The sequence below is a fragment of the Schistocerca serialis genome, chromosome 1 (genome assembly GCF_023864345.2).
Source record: "Schistocerca serialis cubense isolate TAMUIC-IGC-003099 chromosome 1, iqSchSeri2.2, whole genome shotgun sequence".
Lineage (NCBI taxonomy): Eukaryota > Metazoa > Arthropoda > Insecta > Orthoptera > Acrididae > Schistocerca > Schistocerca serialis.
In genome coordinates this window covers 528,289,199-528,305,077 of record NC_064638.1, presented here as the reverse complement: position 1 = coordinate 528,305,077, position 15,879 = coordinate 528,289,199, and the positions used below count along the sequence as shown (strand labels likewise).

The 15,879-nt window shown below is 44.1% G+C and overlaps 1 protein-coding gene and 1 pseudogene across 2 annotated transcripts in view; both read right to left on the bottom strand.

Moving 5' to 3' along the window:
- Nucleotides 1-15,879, bottom strand: part of LOC126457816 (uncharacterized protein KIAA1143 homolog) — a 306,991-nt gene that overhangs the window by 44,944 nt on the left and 246,168 nt on the right. The window lies entirely within an intron of this gene.
- Nucleotides 13,677-13,794, bottom strand: LOC126425905 (5S ribosomal RNA; annotated as a pseudogene).

Sequence of the window (15,879 nt, the reverse complement as noted above, 5' to 3'; positions counted from 1 at the left end):
TCCCTGCACCGATTACCAACCCTCAGCAGGTTTTCTTGTATTTCGCTACGGGTTTCTGGCGTCGCTATCTTCTCAGAGAGAAACGCAGCGTCCGCGAACAGTCTTATGGTGCTTCCCATATTTTCTTCTAGATCATTTATATACACTGTAAACAGTAGCAGTCCTATCACACTTGCTTGGAGTATTCCTGAAATTACCTTTACGTTTTCCTACTTTGTTCCGGTGAGAATAGCTTGTTCAGTTCTGTCTGCGAGGAAGTCCTATACACATTCATAAGTGTGGTCCGATACTCGGTAAGTCCGTATTTTGTCCATTAAACGACGTTACGAAACTCTATTGAATGCCTTCCGGGAGTCAAGCAATATGGCATTACGCTGACACATTTGCCTGATGGACAGAGCGAGCTGTGTTCGCAAGATCTGTGTTTGCGGAACCCACGTCGATTTTTTATAGAGGAGATTTCCGTTCTCCGAAAACGTAACACGCTTGAGCAAAAAACTCGTTCCATAATTCCACTACAGACTGACGTCATATACACAGGCCCGTAATTATGTGCGACTATGTGTCGACCATTTCTGAAAATGGGAATGAACTGCGATTCCTTTTTCTTTTTTCTTCAATCGCTAGATACCATTCGTTGCTCCAGAGACCTAGGACAAACTACAGCTAGAAATCAAGCAAATTCCTTCACATAATCGCTGTAGATCCTCACATGAATCTCATCCGCTCTAGTTGTCTTTTTTTTTCGTGAAACAACAGCCGTAAATTCATTAGAAGCACTCGTAAAGAGACAAATTCACGCCAAACTGTAGATAGAGAATTTTTATTTAACTAATTTGAGACTGAGGAGCTTCCTCGACTAACGTTCGCATTCAATAGTATTTCTAGTATTTCTCTACTTATTTCGTTCATCTGCCCTGAAATATGTTCTGTTATACGTATACATACTATGGCCATACTGTTGACAGCTCTCAGCTACCAAATTTCAAATTTATCAAGATGCAGAACATCACATACAGAATTTTTCGTCATGCTCATTTACAACGGTTTCGACAAGAGTGAAATGGCGTGTCCTACAACTTCGGTGAGATTCAATTCATTCTCGTCTCCGTATCCAAAGAGAAACATTTGGCTGCTAGTCCTAAGGGCGGGGAACGAGCTGCACAAATAACGCAGCGGCCTCTCGTGCTGGTGTGTAGCAGTACACGGCTCGTAGCGACTCTCTAACTTGGCTGTCTGCTCTCGGTAGCATCAGTAGCATTTGAGACGACAAGAAGCAGCGGCCCGCGAACGGGAAAAGATTAATAACGTAAAGCTTTCTCAAAGGCTACCCACCCAGGAATACTCAATCTACCCTGCACGCGTCTCAAATCAAGAAAACCATTCTGGACAGCTCGAGAACCCGAACCACTCAAGATTGAAGACGTGTGGAAGGAGAAATGGAAAAACTACACCAGCATACTTCGCCGTGGCCTCGAAGACCCTAAATGCATACCAGGCTTCCAAGTACCTAGAAGAACCTGGTGTGTGCTCAACAGAATCCGATGTGGACATGGAAGAACTAAGTCCTCCACGTACAAATTGGGACTGTCAGACACCCCGAAGTGCGACTGTGGAGCAGCAGAACAGTCTGTTGAACACATTGTAGAGGAATGTTCCAATAGATGTTTTAGTGGAGGCTGGAACGACATAATCAAAGCCTCGCCAACAGCACTGGATTGGATAGACTCTTTGGATATCAGTTTGTGATATAATTAGTCACCATAACTCTTGTACATTCCTTTTGTTATGTATAAATATTTCTTTGTATTGTGTAAATATCACTGTAAATTGCATGTGTATTTACACATAATAAATAAAATAAATAATAACTAACATGTTTACCTTTTGCATCTGATATCGGCAGCATGTGGTTGCTCCAGGTCGTCACGGGTTGTAGGCACCCTGAAGTGCGGTACGTACTGTACACACACGCTACAGTAATCCATTAGATCTTGTAGCCTCCAAGGTGTAAGTTTATTTGTATGATTTATTTGGCTGGGAAAAACTGTCTATACAAGTCAGAGAAAAATAATCACTATCCCCCCCCCCCCCCTCTCTCTCTCTCTCTCTCTCTCTCTCTCTCTCTCTCTCTCGACGTTACGTCCGATTCTGGTTGTAGCAAATGTCGGGCAGCCATCACACGAGACAGAACACACGACCGCTGCACAGCTAAACACGGTACCAACTGCTAGAGGTCACGTTTTCTCCCCACCGCTACGAAGATAACTGCATTCAGGGGACAACAGTCACAGCGACAACTACTCTAATAGTCGCATAATTGGAAGAGTTACGTCATTTTATAAATTTCGTTTATTTTACAGGCAAATAATAATGAGACGGCAGAAGAGATAAAAATTCTCAAGTGATAGCCTAATCGACAGTAAAGGACACACGATGATAAAAAATACAAATGAGAACGCTACATAAAACAACGAAACAAAAGAGAAAGAGTTATGACGCATAAAACTAGTGATATCGATGGTAGGCAATGAAAACCTCGTAACTCCATTTTGTCAAATTTTGCAGGTGAAGCAAAAACGGCTTTTTAAAAAATAGGGTAAAGTGATACAGAAAGTTGCTACACGTGTAACTGTATAGTAGAAGCCTAGTTATTGACAAACTGGAGAAATACAAGCACTTTCAAATCTCTCTTTAATTATGGAGTTATTGGATAGTGGAATTACAAATTTTCAAATGGCTCTAAGCTCTATGGGACTTAACATCTGAGGTCATCAGTCCCCTGGACGTAGAACTACTTAAACCTAACTAACCTAAGGACATCACACACATTCATGCCCGAGGCAGGATTCGAACCTGCGACCGTAGCAGCCGCGTGGTTCCGGACTGAAGCGCCTAGAATCGCTCGACCACAGCGGCCGCCCAACAAATTTTCACAGACAGATGTAGTTAAACGAGTTTTTCATTCCCGACCATCTATGTGCATACTGAGAATGACTGCAACATCTTCTCTGTAGACCCATGCCAGGCGTTGCTGTTCCTGAGAAAAGGGGGCGAGTTATCCGAGTTGTACAGGAGAATAACATTTGGCTTTCGTCAACGGGGCAATAGTTGTCAACAAAGCAATTTGCGAGCTACTCTGATGCTGCTTTGCAGAAATAATATTACAATTCAATAAATGCAGCAGCTTTGGGCACCCGACGCAACACATGGCGTTTAAGTGAGGGCAGGTCAACACGCTATACCGAATCTGTTCAGTACAAAAATAAACTATGGGACCACCACATAACGAAACGGCAGCACAGCGAACAGAGCTACACGCGTGGCTGCGGTACCATCTTCCATTTACCACTGCCAAAGGCACTTCCGCTCGTTCTCATGCTACAGACAGACGACTGGCGAAAGAAATCTTGGGTCTAGTGAAGCAGGGGATACGACCCGTCGGCTTTGACCAATGACGTCAGAATTGGCAAGAGAGCATTTATTACACAGATGAAAGAGCTGACAAAACTGTACAGAAACAAAGGAATACGAGAGACGAAAAATATAGTTGACATATATCGAGACAAGTAGTATTTTCACGTTAAGGATATCGCGTGTTTGTGTCGTATTATTTCTGTGGAAAATTAAGGGCAAAAATGGATGGAAATATTCGTAGCATAGAATACCTCACGTCACATATATATGAGTTGTATCTCGAACCTCATTCGAACTGTATTGGTTAACTGCAGTACGGGATACAAGTTTAGCGTACGTCGATTTCTTCGTTTTCGTTAGCATTAATTCCGTTGTTAAGTTGAACTATATAAGACAACTGAAGCACGGGATACAAATTTTACATGTGTTGTTTCTTTCGCCTCAGCTACCACTAATAGTCTGTTCTTACGTAGATAGTAGTACTACCGAGGGCAGAAGGAGCTACGTACATAATATTTGTATCCCATACTTCCGTTGACCTATATATATGTACACTGCTAACGAAAACGTGGAAATTGACGTACGTTATATTTGCGACCTGTACCTCAGTTGAACTACGCGAACAGACAATAAGACGACACACATATACAATTTGTATCCCGTACTTCACTATGGGGTATAGTTTATTTTTCGCCTTCCATGCTAATAGCATCGACTGAAAGTTATAGTTTTGATCACAGCAGTGACAATGGTATCCCATTCTTTAATTGAGCTATATACAACATTTGTATCCTGCTCTCCAGTTGACATATATAGGTAAATCTCATCAGTGTTACATTATGTCGTTCTTTTCGAATAGGTAGTGTCAGTGTAAAGGTCAACTGAAGGACGGGATACCAATTTTAGTTGTGTCGGGCGTTTCGTCTTTAATATTGCTAGTATAGATTCGAAAAACATCGTACTGATACTAGAGCTGGGAAACGAAAGAAGAACGACAGCTGCGAAATTTCCATTACGTACTGGAGTACACGAAAACATACGTAATGGTGTAATATAACAATGAAATACGTCAAAATAGTCAAATGCAGTAAAAGAAAAAAATGGAAAACTGAACTTACCACACGGGAACTTCTGAAACGAACCGAAGCTCGCCTAGAAAGACATCAACAAAAATCACATACCCACATACGCAACAAACAAAACATTACGAAAACACACACACACACACACACACACACACACACACACACACACACACACACACACACTTACCCCCACCCCCCATCCTAATGTGAAATTAGTTAACATATTTCAGACGGTACATTTGCCCAACCCGTGTAAGAAAACATTTAAACGGGCAATATGTTTGGGGAATACTACGCCTCCATGAATATTCATCTAAGTGACTTTGAAGTGTGGAAATCCGGCGTTTCCCCTTCCCTACAAGAGATTTCACAACTGACCAATAACCCCCTATGCTATTTGTGCAAGCCCCTGTGGATAATGATCTGAACTCAATATTGTGATTAGCTACGAGATGCTGATAACCTCTTTCCCCTAAATCCCTACATCAAGAAAAACCATCTGAAATTAAGTCGTACCCTCTGCAACGTGATCTTCAATTAAGCTAACCAAAACTTACTTCCTTCGATTGGGTACTACTTTAAACACTACATCGTCACACTCTTAACCTGAAACTACAACCCCCTAAAACCCATAATCCCACTGGAGGTTCCATCCTGTTGTACTTCCTTCTGCCAAAATGCGACTCGTGAATTTCGTCCATAACACCCGCCCCCGCCCCCCCCCCCCCCCCCCCAACGGCCCCCTATATATCACGTATTCCCCAAAAACTTTCCTACAAAAAGAGTACCAATCCACAACTGTACGCTTACTCACACGCCATTCAGGGACACACAGCCACACAGGATATCTTAAACACCAACAGTACGTGATTTTCATAATGTCTCTCACAGCGAGCTTAGATTTTTCGAACCACGTCCTTCGTCTAATGGACAGCCACAACCTATCTTCGGTGCAGCGCCATACGAATAAGTCGTGCGTACGGCGACGAGATACACTTCAGAAGTGCATATGTTCGCCACACTCACGACATCGAACATACTCGGCAACGAGACCACACATTTGTAAAAAACAAATCGTGGCCAACATGTCTACGCCCATAGCCTCTCTCAAATAATCCAGGTTCAACGGAACAGCTAAATCCATATCTACAAACGAAAATGAGATACTAAAAAGTGTCCTAAAATAAGAAACTAAGAGTCCAAATTACCTCAATATCACTAAGAATGAAATTAAGTACCGAATGAATTGCAAACAACCAATTATTTAAATAAATGCACACGAAGAATATTTTGAGCAATATGTAGCGATCTCTTTTAAAGTCACATTCAATTATTTTAATGTACAATGATAGCGCTTATCCGGAACACAGAACTGCAGCAACTGGCAGCACAAGTGGCAAAACTCAACGTGCAAGTAACTTCACACAACCAGCAGCTACGAAGTCGCAGTTGGAAAAGACGAAGAAATGCTATCCAACGGGATTTGACAGATCAATGGTGCTGGTACCACAGACGCTTTGGTAACACTGCCCGTCAATGTATTCAACCCTGCAGCTACCCAAACTTAAAAGGCGGGCGTTAAAGGGCGCTAACGTTCGTCAACAACAACATAGGCGCCCGAGTCATAGCGTGATTCAAAGAGGTGAAAACGCCACGGTATCTGCAGTCAACCAATCACACCGATTGTTCGTGTTGGACCTCTCTCCAGGTGAGAAGTTTCTGATTGACACAGGTTCAGAAGTCAGTGTTTATCCAAGAAAGAGAGGTGATATATTCACGACAACAACGCAACATGTGCTGACTGCGGCAAACAATTCCAGAATATCTACCTATGGTGAGAAACAGTTGGCATTACATCTTAATTCCAACTTCCATCCAAAATGGACTTTTGTGGTTGCTGATGTGCCGAGTCCTATAATTGGAGCGGACTTTTTACGGAACTACCGACTTATGCCCGACCTGGTTAACCGTCGTTTGGTGATAGTTTCCACAGAAGGGATATTGCCTACTGCGTCTTCCGCGTCGGTTCAAGTGCAGTGCGATGTGCCCGTGTCTATCCGCACGAAGATTTCCGGCTCCTCTACCGCGTCCTCCGCGTCGGGGTATTATGATACGATTTCGTACCCGCAACTAAGCGGGGTGCACACGTGTGCGTCACGCAAGAAGACACCCGACAGTCGTAACGATTCGTATACTGTAGGCAATATCAGAGCACTGTCGGAGGAATCACTTTTTCGTAAACTGCTTCAAGACTTTCCAGCACTTACCGAACCCGTCAACGCAACCAGGAAATGCAGACACAATACTCAACAACACATCAGCACGACACAAGGTCAACCCGCTGTTTCCGCCCGCGGCGTCTGCCTCCAGAGAAGCTGCTCGCGGCGCGAGCTGAGTTCGACAGACTTATAAAAACAGGTATTGTAAGTAGGTCTGATAGTTCATGGGCATCTCCAATTCACATGGTCCGTAAAAAAGACAATTCATGGAGAGTATGTGGAGACCACAGGGCGCTTAATGCCCGCACAATTCCCGACCGCTACCCAGTACCCAATGTGACTGATTTTAACAGTACGATTAGCAATGCCAAAATATTTAGTGTGATTGATTGCGCCAAAGCATTTTCCCAGATTCCCATGGCTCCATCTGACATTAAAAAAACAGCAGTTATCACACCATTCGGTTTGTTTGAGTACAATTTTATGCCATTTGGCCTCAGAAACGCCGCCCAAACATGGCAAAGATTCATGCATGAGGTGCTTCGAGAATTACCATTCGTATTTTGTTATATGGACGACATTTTAGTATTCTCTGGTTCTGTATATCAGCATGTCGAACATCTGCGGCAGCTTTTCCGCCGTCTGACAGAGTATGGCATAATTATTAACGAAACAAAGTGCACGTTTGGAAAACGCGAGGTTAAGTTCCTGGGATATTTGGTTTCAGCAGTAGGTCTGTCACCTTTGCCTGAGCGGGTTGAAGCAGTACAACAGATGCCCCTTCCCACAACTTACAAAGGACTTCGCAGATTTTTTGGCATGCTCAACTATTACAGACGTCACTTACCTAAATCAGCTGCCGCCCAAGAGCCACTCACAACGTAACTTGCAGGTAACAATACAACAGGAAATCGTAAAATTCCATGGAGTCCACATGATGAAGCAGCTTTCCATGACTTAAAGAAATGTCTTTCTCAGACAACACTACTGGGACATCCAAGATTGAGCGCTCCTTTAGCGCTCATGGTTGATGCGAGCCAAACAGCAGTGGGTGCAGCGCTACAGCAAGAGTTGATGGCAGATGGCAGCCGCTCGCATTTTTCTCTAAAAACCTGACTCGACAGCAGCAAAAATGGAGTGCTATTGACCGTGAGTTGCTTGCTATTTACTCAGCCATTAAGGATTTTCGCACGTCTGTCGAAGGGAGGCACTTTGCAATTTTTACCGATCACAGGCCGTTAGTAGCTATATTTCAACGAGACACAGAGCTCAATTCACCACGTCAGTGCAGGCAAGTCGAGTACATTGCACAGTTCACAACTGACGTGCGTCACATTTCAGGAAAAGACAACCTGGTCGCAGATTGCCTGTCTAGGAATTGTGCCAGTTTAAATTCAATTCGTTGGACCGAGTTAGCGTCTAAACAACGAGAAGATCCTTTCTTGCGCCGTCTAATAGAGGAACATAGAACTGCGCTGCAGCTCAGACGTGTGTCTGTCCCAAATGTTCCAGACGGAATTTGGTGTGATGTAGCAAAAGGGAAGGAGCGACCTTACATACCAGAACAATATCGTCGCGAGATTTATATTGCACTACATAACCTATCATATCCAGGAGTACGAGCTACAGCCAAGTTAGTTTCCTTCAAAGTAGTGTGGCCTGGAATACAAAAAGATTGTCGTGCATGGGCGCGTGCATGCCTAACATGCCAGCGTAATAAAATCAGCAGACATGCCTTTGCACCTATTGCTGACTTCCCGACGCCATCTGCAAAATTTTCACATATACATGTGGACATTGTGGGCCCGCTATCATGCTCTTCAGGACAACGCTATTTGCTCATAATCATTGATCGTTTTACCAGGTGGCCAGAAGTAGTTGTAATACAAGACATTTCTGCGGAGTCGGTTGCAAACGCACTGTTGCATTCATGGTTCTCCAGGTTTGGCGTTCCGCAAAACATAACAACAGATCGCGGAAGGCAGTTTGAAAGCCAACTTTTCAATGAACTTTTACTACTGTGCGGTTGCAACCACCTACGCACCACAAGCTATCATCCATCTAGTAATGGAATGGTGGAACGACTACACCGCACGCTCAAAGCTGCATTAATGTGTAGGTCCACTTCATGGACTGAAGCACTACCGCTGGTCCTACTCGGATTGAGAACGGCCGTGAAGGAGGACTTACAATGCTCTTCCGCAGAATTGGTTTATGGCGAGCAATTGAGGGTTCCTGGAGAATTTATCGTTCCAGCATCTACACATACGTTCGCCCCTGAGCTATGCACGCAATTCGCGAGACAACTCAGCGTTAGAATGAGAAACATCAAACCCACTAACCCTGTCAGACATGGAGACCGGAGAGTGTTTGTACATAAAGACCTGCAAGCAACGTCCCACGTGTGGCTTATGGATGATACGGTGCGCCCGCCGCTTGTTTCGCCTTACTCTGGACCATACAGGGTAATCACAAGAGGAAGCCACAGCTTCAAAATCGATAAGGATAGTAAAGAAGAGACAGTATCAATTGAGCGGCTTAAACCTGCTTACACCGAAGAGGGTACACTCCTTCCTCGGTCTGCAAGATCACCCTCAAACGTGGAGGCCAAAGAAACAGCAGATAGTCTCGCCGAGCCCTCGGTTTCAGAAGAGGACAACGAAGCAGCCATTGCCTGCACCAGATGTTTTCACGAGAGCTGGTAGAAAAATCAAGTGCAAGTTTCCCCACATACCTGGTGCACCCGGTTTCAAAAGGAGGGGGGCTGATGTGGCGACGTCATTTATCCACTGCGCCAAAAACAGCGGGTGAAAGCTGCAGCTGATAGACATTTATCTTGGTTACGAGTTGTTTATTCTTGTTAGTTTTTGATCTGTGCTTGGAAAATAAAATGTTTTCTCATCTCATGAAAAAGCTGTTACTTCATAAAATATAAAGGCTCCCATAACATTATTATCTATGAGTAATGTATGACATCATTGGTCAAAGCCGACGGGTTGTATCCCCTGCTTCACTAGACCCGAAATCTTTCTCTTGCTTCCAGAATAACTCTCTTGCTCTCTGTCCTCCTCCTGTCAACAGAGATAAAATCGCTGAATTGGTTTTAAATTAATTAGTCCACAACAAATCATGTTGAAACTCAATCATTTACATTGAGCGGACGGAAGTAATGGGATAGCGATATGCACATAGTATACAGAGGACGGTAGTATCGCGTACACAGAGTATAAAAGGGCATTGCATTGGAGGAGCAGATATGTGAACTCAGGTGATTCAGGTGGAAAAGTTTCCGACGTGATTATGATCGCACGACGGGAATTAACAGACTGTGATCGTGGGTTGGTGGTTGGAGCTAGACCCATGGGACATTCCATGTCGGAAATCATTACGGAATTCAATAATCCGAGATCCACCGTTTCAAGAGGTGTGCTGAGAACGAACATATCCGTTAAGATGCTCGTGACCGTATCGGTTGGATCTTAGGCGACTGAAAAACCGTAGCCTGGTCAGAAGAGTCACGATTTCAGATGATAAAAGCTGATGGTGGGGTTCGACTGTCGCGCATACTCCACGAAGCCTTGGACCCAATTTTTTAGCAACGCATTGTGCAAGCTGGTAGTGGCTTCATAATGTTGAGGGCTCCGCTCTGTTTCCATGGATTGGACTGAGTCCTTTGGTCCAACTGAACCGATCATTGACAGGAGATGATTATGTTCGGCTACTTGGAGACCGTTTTCAACAATTCATGCACTTCATGTTCCCATACATGTCACTGGGCCACAATTGTTCGTGACTGGTTTGACGAACATTCTGGACAATTCAGCGGAAGATTTGGTCACCCACACCGCCGAACACGAACTGCGTCGAACGTTTATCGCTGAATCGCTTAATCGAGAGCTCAGTTCGTGCACAAAATCCTGCACCGGCAACACCTCCGCAATTATGGACAGCTATAGTGGCGGCATGGCTCAATATTTCTGCAGGGGCCTTCCAACGACTTGGTAGGTCCATGCCACGTCGTGTTGCTGCACTAATCCGAGTAAAAGGAGGTCGGCCGGGATGTTAGGAGGTACCCCACGACTTTTGTCAGCTCAGTATGTGTTAACAAACTGTTTAACAAACCGTGAGCACCACTCTTTCAACATCCACTCGGTTCAGCTTCCGCCTGGAGAACACAAATTACAACATCTCCATTTTTCATTATTTTACGACTGTTTAAAATGATACTGCAACAGAGAAAACTGTTTTTGATGTTGCTGAGCAACAGTCATACAATAATTTTTAAATGAATACACCACTATTTGCCTGTATTGTTTATTTAATCACGACCTATGTTTCAGCCTTTTATGCCATTTTCAAGTGATTGAGTTTATGTCATTAACTACAATACAGTCACATAGTGACGTGTTTATTTAAAAAAAAGGGGGGGGGGCTGCTCAAGTGAGCGGCTAATTGATGGTAAAGGACACCTGACGAAAAAGAGAGATGAAGACGCCACATAAAAGCATGAAACCAAACAGAGCGAGTTGTGACGCAGCCGCAGGGGGGTGCAGTTTATTATATAAGTCTCAATTTGGGTGGTTGTATTGGTACTGTACACCTGATTACTAAGGGAGTGCTTCCTTCTACATTAATAATATTTACTACGTCAAACAAATAGGTACGGAACAGCTGCGAGCAGGCTGCCTGCAACAGTTCCTGGACAAACACAGCGACAGTGTTGTGATGCGGGAAAACTGTTTTCTCGCATCCTCCGTCACTACCCATCCATATGTAAGGTACTGTCAGCTGATGTAATCTCGAATCCACATACGACTGTGCGTACTGGTCGCCTTTTGTGGATCGGGTGGATATTCCATCAGCAAGACACTTTGAGAGGTTGCAGGGATATACAAAATAAATGATCCAGTGTGGTTGGAACAGCATTCTGAAGATTTTTCACTTGAAGACAAACACACTTCTCTAAAGAGTAACCACACCGTTGTGTTCCGTTAGTCGCCTCATCTCCTGTCTCCTCCTAGCAGTTTAGATACGTACTGTTGGCCCTACTCACATGTGAGCAAACACCTGTAGCTTGATAAGGATCTCGTATCCCTCTTTGTTTCTGTTCCTGTTGTTCGCGTCACTTACTCTTAATGCTATATGGTTGAATATGTTGATTTTTAAATTTCATACGTAGAAAAATTCGGAGTATTTCCTTGCCAAAATAGCTGCCCTTCTAAATTTCTGTAGGGTCTAAATATTTTCTCCAATGTATCTCTTGATGTTGGTGTTAAATTGTGAAGGGTTACTCACAATCACACAACTTACTTCTCCAGTTATTTAAGTAAGCGGTCAAAGAAACTGCTGCCTTTTATATGTTTCACTACTTTCTGTTATTTGCTAAGTAGTAGTTCGCACTACGGGCTGCAAATGGCCAACTAAACCGATGCAGTGCTGAGATAGCAAGAGCAATTTAGTTAGTTTGCCTGATTAGTTATTTATACGATCCAAACTTCCTATTATGAATGTAGGATTTCTACATTAGCTTCTTTTATTGTGTCAGGTATAGAACTGTTACTGGAATTGAATGCTACAAGGATGATGGGAATATGCCCACTGGTGGCGCTAATGTGTTGCATATACCACATGGAGAATATGGACAACATGTTACATGTGAAAAAGCACTGTTTCTTTACAAATGTCAAGGTATAATAGAAGTGGCGGTTTCTAAAAATGTGAAAGTGGAACGACAGAGAATATCCATGGCAGAGTTCCCTGCAACGAAAGAATCAAACTAAAGTTATGACTTCGATGAAGCAGCACAGGTAAAGATGCCGGTAGCAATACCAGCATTCAGATAAAGAAATGAACACGCTGGCGCGACCGAAAGCAGTAAATATTACATTGCAAAGAACAGAAAGTAAGACCTGATCATTGTCACTGTCAGAAGTTCTTGAAATGTGAACGGTAAATATCAAACGGATAACAATATCCCTGGTCGCGCTAAGAAGCTACGGGCTGTTGTGCACCAACGCTCGGCAGTTCATTGTAGGAACTGAAGAGTTTCGTAGGGGTTTATGACAGTACTTTCCTTCTACTGTACTGTAGGAAAGAAACCGCCTAAAAACTGAGCTACGAAGGCAGCTTCAAGCCATGAGGGATTTTCAGGTTTTCTGCTGTCTGACAGGAGTAAATATGAGCTGTCTTACGAACGGTTGTTTACAGGTGACGCACATCGCAGTTGACGGTTTTCTTTTTCATGTCCTCAGGTACACTTCCAAAGCTGGCAGCACCCTCCCCTGATTCCCGCCGTTGCGTCAGCCACCCCTCGGGCGGGGCTGGCCAACGCACACGGTTAAGGCATTCCACCAAAAGCTCGGGAGGGTGCATCGCTGTGGTGGATGAAGAGAGGGGAAGCCAAAGAGAGGGGGAAATGGAATCCCAGCAGATTTCTGGCATCCACTGTTGCCTAGTCGGGGACCGTTACGCAAGTTGTGTTTGGGCAAGGTGTATTCGTTGGGAGAATGAGATTCATTTTACGAGTGACAACTGGAGTCCCAAGCCTGTCTGCGGCACTGTTTTCGTGCAATGAACGTAATGCAGGAGGTCACAGATACTGAAGAAAATAATTTACTGTGGAAGTTGCTACCGTCACAAGTGGGAAAAGAAACTGCACTCATAATATTTTTAAAGAAAATCCAGATCTCGTCTATAAATACATAATTTCAGTTTTACATTATCATTACCTAGCTATATAAACTAAACTCCGTCCGAACAGGTCTTGGAAGGCCCAGTGGTTCCAACCGGCCGCCGTGTCATCCTCAGTCTTCAGACGTCACTGGATGCGGATATGGAGGGACATGTGGTCAGTACACCGCTCTCCCGGCAGTATGACAGTTTACGAGACCGGAGCTGCTACTTCTCAATTAAGTAACTCCTCAGTTTGCCTCACATGGGCTGAGTGCACCCCGCTGGCCAACAGCGCTCGGCAGACCGGATGGTCACCCATCCAAGTGCTAGCCCAGCCCGACAGCGCTTAACTTCGGTTATCCGACGGGAACCGGTATTACCACTGCGGCAAGACCGTTGATTACCTATCTATATGGCGGAATAAAATCCCAAAGCAGAAATATTTGTCAGCCAGTTCAAAGTACATTTAGTAGAACGCTTCCGTTACATTAATTGTTAACACATTATTGTTCTGTATCATATCTGACGGTAAAAATATTGTACCTTTTAAATTAATGTATGAAGTGATACTACTGATTTTTGTAGAGTTAATTAGCCCGTACGTTTTTTTCTGAGAACGATCGTTCAACCTCTGTGCGGTTCTGCTGCCGGCGAACGAAGCTCTTCTGATGCTGTGAATTGTCCACTGTACAGGAGCAACTGTTTCCTCTCAAAACGGCGACGCAGGTGTTGGCCCGCAGCTGGTTCCAAAGTCTGTGTGTCTGTTTTAGGACGAAGCTCTGGACCAAGCACACTTTCGCAGCTCAATGCGCCCAGTCAGAAGCTGGCGCTCTGTTGTCTGGGGAAAAGGCACTAGCAGAAGGCAGCCTGGCTTGCGACACAACAAGCCAAGTTCAACTGCTTACGTTTATCGGAAATCCATAACGAGAGCCACATCGGCGCTCATACTCCCCTTGTGGGCTACTTGGGAGAGTCACGGTAACGACGGAGATATCGCAGTAAGCCACGCCTCAGCCACGACTCCTCCAATGTCCCACAGCCGTACAGTTTTGGTTGTTCAGGTTTTTAAATGGGACTATGATGCTTCTCAGAAGTATCCCAATGTCCAATCATCGAACTATTCTTGATAACATTTACGGTTTTGTTCCATGTTAGATTTTCTTCCATTTCTTTTCTTGTTTTAGAACGATATCGGTACGTAAATTAAAAAAAAAAACAGGAGTTCAACAAGGGACTAGCACTTCTGTAGATAAACACTTGTTCGCATGAGCACGGGCAGTTCGCCATTGAAAGCTTTTTTAACTCATTGCCTTTGACAACTACAGTGGTGGAATTATTTACTGCATCACCAATTATTACTTCATTAATTTGTCTTTGGCGGCTGTTTGCTTCTGGTTGTACCAGTCCACTGTTTTTAAATCGCCTGTTACATATTCTTACTGTTGAATACTTCATAGTCGTCGAATATGGGGTGTCTAGGAAACCTGCTTTCACGGATCACTAGACGACAATTCAAATGAAAATGAACATTGACAATACTTAACTTTGACAATAACACATAAGTGTCGCAAGTAAAGGGCAACATGTATATAAGAAATCTCTTCAGTATTATACAGTTCCCAAGTCGCTGGTCTATGTCCTCTTCGCATAGAGGTCGCTGCCTTCGCGTTGTCGTCCTGGAGAGGGGTCGGGCAGCGTGCAGTTGGCTGACATCTTCTTCACAGCCCTCTCTCTTCTGTCGTTTCGTATTGGCGCACCGGCGCTTAACTTTACGCCAAACACGTGCCTTTATTGTTTCACTTCCTATCACATTTTTTTCCAACATTATTCAGCTCCTTGTTGCCATTGTTTTCATCTACCATGAAGCAATGTTCGTACAGATCTTTTGTGTTGACAGATTGAAGTGGAATTAACGCCAAAGCTGCTATACTTGCTTATGCGTCAGCTCCTCTCAGGGTAAGACAGGCATCCTCTAAGATAGGTTTTAATCAGTCTGCAATTTCGATGATGATGATGTTTGGTTTGTAGGGCGCTCATCTGCAGGGTCGTCCCAATTTTTTCATAGTCCAATTTTTTGCACACTCCAATCGAGCCACTGACAGGAATGATGATGGTGAGGATGAAACGATGAGAACAACACAAACACCCAGTCCCCGGGCAGAGCAAATCCCCAACCAGGCCGGGAATCGAACCCTGGACCCCTTGATCCACAGTCAGCAACGCTAGCCACTAGACCACGAGCTGCGGACTGCAACTTCGAGGTTACTGGAAAAATTCAGAGAGAGAGAGAGAGAGAGAGAGAGAGAGAGAGAGAGAGAGAGAGAGAGAGAAGCGAACGTTGATCGTGAGGAAGGAAGAGATAACAAAAGGGCATCTACTATCATACAAGATAGGATCGTCGCCATCAACTGAACTAAAGCGAGACTGGTAAGCAATTTGTGACGTCTCAGTAACCCGTGGTGTTCTTAGAAACAAACTGCTGGCAA